At 44.4% G+C, this 7,066-nt stretch overlaps 1 protein-coding gene across 1 annotated transcript in view; it reads right to left on the reverse strand.

Moving 5' to 3' along the window:
* TNFRSF8 (TNF receptor superfamily member 8) overlaps window positions 1-4,523 on the reverse strand; it is a 41,119-nt gene extending 36,596 nt beyond the window's left edge. Inside the window, exon 1 of the mRNA XM_011363521.2 lies at window positions 4,478-4,523. The gene's annotated coding sequence lies outside the window, so the exon portion shown is untranslated. The remainder of the gene's footprint in view (window positions 1-4,477) is intronic.
* Window positions 4,524-7,066: the final 2,543 nt, after the last annotated feature.

Below are 7,066 nucleotides of genomic sequence, written 5' to 3' on the forward strand. Positions count from 1 at the left end.
AGTGGATGGAAGAAGGAGATCATGGCTAAAAATATACCCAAGAGGATTATGCCAGAAGCGGAGGCTCTGGGGTAGCCCCCGTCTCTGAGTGGGTACGTGGCAGAGGTGGGCCCTAGGGAATTCTACAGAGAATGCAGCAGGAGCATCCAGGTGGGTCAGCCTCCCCAGACTCCTCCTCCACTACACCACAGAGCTGGAAACCAACCAAGCATCTCCCCAAGGAGACTCTTGGGTCAAGTGAGGAGAAGGCTGGACGTTGCCTTGGGGCTGATCGAACCTGGGAGGAAAGGACCCTACAGACCCAGAAGCCCAGCCACTGGCAAACCCTGCCTGGTACCCTGCCCCACTGGCTTACCCCCACGACCGTCAGAGTTGGGGTTCACACGCAATCAGGTCATGAGATAGAAGTGCAAAACTAGAAGTCACCAAACTCGAGAGAAAATAAGCACCAAGAATAAACAGCCCCCAAATCAAAAAGCACTAACGCTTGAGGAAGCAGACAGAAAACGGAACAAGTCTTTGGAATCAGTATAATTACTATTCTCGCAGATGCAAAGGGAAATTGCAGCTATAAAAAAGAGTCCCTTCAAGCTTAATGTCATATTCAACGATTCTTGTTTCACCTGGGCTCAGAAACACTACATTTCCCAGCCTCCTTTGCAGTTGGGTTGGGGTCATGTGATAAGGTCCAGCCAATGAGATGTGGGTAGCAGTGATAAAAACTTCTCCCAAGCCTGGCCCCTAAAACCATCTCAGGACACTCTCCACTTTCTCTTCCTTGTTGTAGTGACCCTGGTGTGGCCCCTAACTCTCACCTATACCCCCAGATACTGTACTGTGGAGAGAATAAAATCCTGAGAATTCTCAAAAATCTGGAGAGAAGTAGACTGAGGGCAGTGAGCAGACATCCCTGGAAAACTCAAAAAAAATTCTCAGAGTAGCAGCGGCGCATAATGTCACAGGCCTGGGCAGAGGTAGAAAAGACTGCCTGGGCTTAACTTCCGGGAAGCCAGGCCAAGTTGTGGAAGTAAGCAGAAGACCCAGGAGTGGGGTACACCCCTTCCTAAGCAGTATGAGCTCTGGAAAAGGCTGACAGAAGGGAAAGCAGATCCCTGCCCCCGTCTCTGGCTACATGGTGCCTCCCATCCCGACCCCAGACTCCTAAAATGAGTTTCAAAACTAACACTCGGGATTCTTCAAAAAAATGAAAGTATCACCACACGATCAGCAAGTCCAATGCCGGGTATACACGCAAAAGAATTGAAAGCAGGGACCTGAACAGATATTTGTATCCCCGTATTCTCAGAAGCATTATTTGCAATAGCTAAAAGGTGGAACAACCCAAATGTCCATCAACATGAATGGATAAAAAAATGTGGTAGATCCATTCGGTGGAATATTATTCAGCCTTAAAAAGGAAATTCAAAATTCTGACACATGCTACAACTATGCTAAGTGAAAGAAGTCACAAAAGAATAAAATTGTATAATTCCACTTATATGAACTTCCTAGTGTAGTTAAATTCATAGACAGAGTAGAATGGCGGTTGCCAAAGGCTGAGGGACGGGGGAGAGGAACCATGTTTAATGGGGACAGAGTTTCTGTTGGGGAAGATAAAATCCTTCTGGAGCTGGACAGTATAATCGTTGCCCTAAAATGTGAATGTATTTAATACCACTGAACCGTATACTGAAAAATGGCTAAAATGATAAATTTTATGTTATGTATATTTTACCACAGTTTTTTTTTTTTTTAAAGTAACAGTCCCCAGCTGAAGCTCTGAGCTGAGAAGACAAACTAGAGCCCAGTGAAGTGGGCAGATGTATAGGGGACGTCACCCCCATGGCATCAGGGCAGAAAGAAGGTAAGTTTGAGCAAGAAAAAAAGCTGTAACGTGGCGACTTTGCAAACATACTATAGCAAGAAAGAAGGAAGGGAAGGAAGAGGGAAGGTGAGAAAAAAAAAAAAGAGAAAGATCTAAAAAAGACAGGAAGATCATTTGCAAAGACAAAGAACCCAGAGTCTAAGATAAGCTTCACACCCTAAAGGAACTTAGCTGAGAATATAAATTCGATAAAGGAAGAGCTCAAAGAAGAGACGATTTTTAAAAAGGAGGAGATAAGAAAGAAGACAAGCAGAACTAAAAAACAAAAAACAAACAAACAAAAAAAAAAACTGAGCTGCACAGCACCATCATTAGAAATGCAATCCATAAAATCCCAGTGTCCTGGGCACTAGGGGTACCTGGGAGGCAAGAAGCAGAAGATGAGACAGAAAACTGAGTTAATGGCATGGAGAAGAGATTGGGAAAATACCAGTGAATGCAAAGTAGAAAGACAAAGATATAAATGCCATGGAGGAAGATGAGAGAGACAAGGAGGAAAGGCAAAGATAATCAAACATAAGCACAAAGTCGACACTGAAACAAGTGTATTCAGCAGAGAGAAAAATCCAAGTCGACTTCCCTGGAATGAAGAAAGAACTAAATCCACGGCTAGAACAGGCATACCAGTCCCAGGAGGAACTACTTCCAAACGATTACTATCAAGGCATATTCTGGTTCCACTTTTGGTCCTTAAAGATGAAACAAGAATGATTCTCGCAGTGATCTATGAAGAGTGGAGAAGAAGGCTAATTGCAATGTTAATCACGAGAAGACAACACACCGATGCCTGCTAAGCTCTAGAGAAAATATGTCCCGGAAATAATATTATTCCAACCCAAGTTGTCATTCGAGTATAAAGACAATGAACATTCTCAAACGTGAAAGCAGGAAAGGCTTTCAAATGGACAAAGATGAGTCTTTCCTGAAAAATCCACGTGACCGTGAAATCGAGCAATAAATCAAAATGGAAAATCCAGGAATGGAGAAGCTGTAGTAAAAATGTACTCACAGTGCACAATGGGTAAATTTAAAGAGCAAAGGTAAGCTGACATGCCAAGGGACTTAAGGCCACAGAAAAAGAATATAAGCATCACTGACTATGATAAAGTAAAAATACGTAAGCAATAAACATCAGGAAGAGAGAGGACAGGGAGGTGGGCAAGCGAATTACGTCATTTTTCATCACAGGGAGTCAACCTACGCTCCACTGTCCCAAAATTGAAATGAGTAGAATATGACTTTAAAACAAGACGTAGTGGTTCCTTAAATGATTCCTAACCACTTATTGATTTTCATAACCTCTTTTCTTCATTTTAGAGGTTTTTTTAAGGAACTACTCTCTCTTGTAGTTTAGTTTCTTCTCTTTAGCTCCTTCTTCCTCCAATACACTTGAATAAAATTAAATGTAATCTTTTTAATGCCATAAGTAGTATGATCCCATCCTCTTAAAAATTCCTTCTTTCTGTAGTCTGGCTACTAACCTACCCATTTTTCTCTCTGTGTAGAGGTACCGAGAAATGTCAGTTATCCAGTGATGGGGGAGGGGGCGCTTCTGTAGTGCTTGGATTTTTGATAGTGAACACGTATAACTCACTTAGTAAAATGCCGTCATTAATTTTAAAAATTTAAAGCTATACCAGAGGAAAAAACAAAAACAAAAAGAATGGCAATACTAATATCGAACAAAAATGGAATTAAGGCACAGACATTACAAGGAACAAAGAGGTATATTTCATGTTGATAAAAGGGCCAACTCACTAAGAAAACATAACATTCATGAGCATCTACCTAATAACATAGCTTTGACATATATAAAGCAAAAATAGATAGAACACAATGAAAATCTGATGAAAAACAAGCATATTGAGAGAGAGATTTTTAACGCATCTGTCTCAGAGATCAACCCCTGTGAAGGTGACAAAAATAAATGAGAATGCGTATTATTTAAATAACACAATTAACAAACTTGATCTAATAGGTATATATAGAATTTTGTATGCCACAAACGGAATACATATCTTTTCCCAAACACACTAAACATGTTAAGAAATATGAATGGTTATTAGGCCAAGAAATCCTAACAAATTTCCCCACCCCACCCACCAAAAAAAACCCGTTGTAAAGCAAAATAAACACCAGAGAGCACACAAACCACATTCACTAACCACCATCAGAAACTAACAACCAAAGTGCTTATCGAAAGATTCTCCTGGAAGCACTGTAGTCTCAGGGAAAGAACACAGCTCTCGGTATCAGATCATCAGTTCAACTTCCAATTGTGCCACTGAACAGAGTTTTGTAACTTTGGAAAGGCCCGAAATCTCTCTAAACCTCCGTTTTCTCACTGTAAAGCAGGGATAAGAACAGAATCGTCTCCTGGGGCTTTGGGGAAGATTCAACTCAATAAACGTGAGTCCCTCTCTTGAGAAAACATGTTAACTAAGTCTCTCCAAAGAGTGTGGATGCAAAAGATTATGGCTGATATCAATTCCCAAATCCAGAGGGGCAAACTGAGGCACCAGGGGACCCATTCAGAGTATAGTCACCAAATCTAGATGCTCCCCAACTTCTTCTAGAGAACAAGGCTCTCACCTCCACAGCTCACGCAGGCCGTGCATCGGCCGTCGCTGTCCACGTAGTAGTCCTGCTCGCACTGCTTCCTGCAGTCGGATGGCTTCTGCGGGCACGGCCGCTGCGGGGACAGCCCTGGGAAAAGAAGCGGAGAAGCTCCAGGCCAGGCCACCTTGGCAAAGGTCTCACTCCCCGCCACCGCCCACCTCCACCTCTCGTCCCTGAAGCCCTTCTCGGCAATACCCCTAAACTCCCCAAACATGTCAGTGCAACTCCTGTGTTTTAGATGGAAGCACTAATGCCCAAGCGGGCAGACCTTGCCCAAGGTCACCTGGTAGACAGGAGAAGCAGTGCCAGTGGGATAAGAGCTGGGCCTGGGATTCCAGGGCTGCCACATGCCACCTGCCCGGCCTTGGGCAAGTTCCAATGACCTCATGGTCACTATTAAGTTAATAATAGGGTGCACCTCCTATGTTTGTTGCAAGGATTAGAGATCATGAAGATAAACATGTATAAAGTCCTACGGCTATCTCCGGCTCACGGCAAGCACTGGATGAGCACCGGTCCTTAGCATCCCTGCCAGGAGTCCCGCTGCACTGTGGGAACTGGAGAGCCATAGTCCGTAGACTGTGAGGAGCCTAATCCAGCCTGAGGGGCATACAAATCACCCAGCAGTCCCTGACCTCCAGTGTGTAGGGATGGGAAATGCATGACATCGAGACCGAGTGCATGGGGCAAAAGGACAGGAGGTGTCCCCGCCGTTCACAGCGTGGTCACCTGCCCAGCCTCACTCTCTGTGATGCTCTAGCCGGGATGCCTCTCATAGCCTGCTTCCGGGACGAGCACATGACCCAGGCGGGCCAATCAGAGTACATCTTCCTCATCACTGATTGGTTTGTGGTCACATGACCCATGCTAGACAATGAGCTCCATCTCTGAGTTTGAAAAAAACCACCAGGAAAGAGACCCTCTCTTTGCTGTTGGATTCCAGGTGGTACAGGCATTTTAAGCCCAGAGTTGGCAGATCACGGCTGCTACAGCGTGGGCAGGGCCTACCTGAGAAGGAGGCGACTCAGAGGCCAACAGAAGCCACAGACGAGGAGAAACGGACTCCTGACAACAGCATGCAAACCTGTACTTATGGCACCATGGACTTCTCCGTTACTGAGCCAGTTTGGGCCTAAGTGAGTTGGGCTTCTGTTAGTTACAACAGAATCTGGACCAGGGGTTCTCAACATTTCTCGTGTCCCTTAGTCATTTTGGGGAAACCTGTGGACACTGCTCAGAATCACATTTTTAAGTGCATAAAGTCAAATACATAGGATTACAAAGAAACACAGTTATGTTGGAATACAGTTATCAAAACAACAAACAAAATCATTTAAGATACAGTAATATATGTGATTCTTTGTACACTCATTAAATAAGACCTAATAACCAAAATAGTTTCAAAGTAGTGATGAGCATAAACAATACTTCATGATATCGGCAGCCATTGTAATACAATGTAAGACTATCTGATTTCCACTGATGGAAAAGCTGCAGGTACTATTACTACTGTGCTTTATTGCCTTAATTCATAATGGAAGGAATTCATAAAGGAAATTATAGTTAGAGGCTAATGAAAATAAGTGAACTTATTCAAGTTCACAGCCCCCCTGAAATCTACTCATGGACCCTTGGGATACATGAGCTCCAAGGTCAGAGGCCCTACTCTAAAATCATATGTGAGGTCCTGTCAGAAATATTAGCTTGATGGCTGGCGCCCTCCGGCTCAGAAAACTTCAGTAGCTCCCCAGTGGTCTTTCCCAGGGGTGAATCTGATCCCAGCACTCCTTGCCTAAAACCTCTAAAGGCTTCTTGTGGCTCGCAGGATAGAGGTCTGGGTCCTCACCACGGTCGTTAAGGCTCTGCCTACCTGTGTCCCTCCTGCTCTCTAACCTCTAGCCACACTGGGGTCTCCCTGTTCCCCAAAGGGGCCATGCCCCCTTCTATCCCCAGGGCCTTTGCGCAAGCTAGTCCTCTTCCAGGAATGCTCCCTTCCCCTTTTCTCCAGTAAACTCCCACTCAGCCTTCACACCATCATGGAGGCATCACTTCCTAGCAGCTTAATTACAGCCTCTGCTGTAAACTGTCAGAGACCCATGTACTTCACCCTCTTACGGCTAACTCTGTTGTAATCTCATAATTACTTGTCATATAAGTTGTTTCAGTGTCTGAATTCCTCATGTGAGCGTTAGCTCCTCGAGGATGGATCGTTCCGTTTCTGCCCACCAATGATTCCCCTATCACAGTGCCTGGAACATATTTTTGGAATATATTTGATCAGTACATGTTCTGCCTATCTAATCAGCAGACTCCTCAGCCTGGCACCCCCAGGCCTCACTCTGTCTCCAGACTGCTGATCTGGCGTTATTACGCATCGTTCACTTCATACACTGTATATTTCAGCCAACCTGGGTACCATTTTTCCATTTTTCACAGAGATCTTCTCCACTGAGTATTACTTTCATAATCAGAAACAAACAATAACAACAACGAAAATGGTTAAGAAAGACTCCCGAGTCTTGGTGGTGCTCGTAGCCCTGGTTCCCAAGTGTCCCTCTGCCC

The sequence above is a fragment of the Pteropus vampyrus genome, unplaced genomic scaffold (genome assembly GCF_000151845.1).
Source record: "Pteropus vampyrus isolate Shadow unplaced genomic scaffold, Pvam_2.0 Scaffold86, whole genome shotgun sequence".
Classification (NCBI taxonomy): domain Eukaryota; kingdom Metazoa; phylum Chordata; class Mammalia; order Chiroptera; family Pteropodidae; genus Pteropus; species Pteropus vampyrus.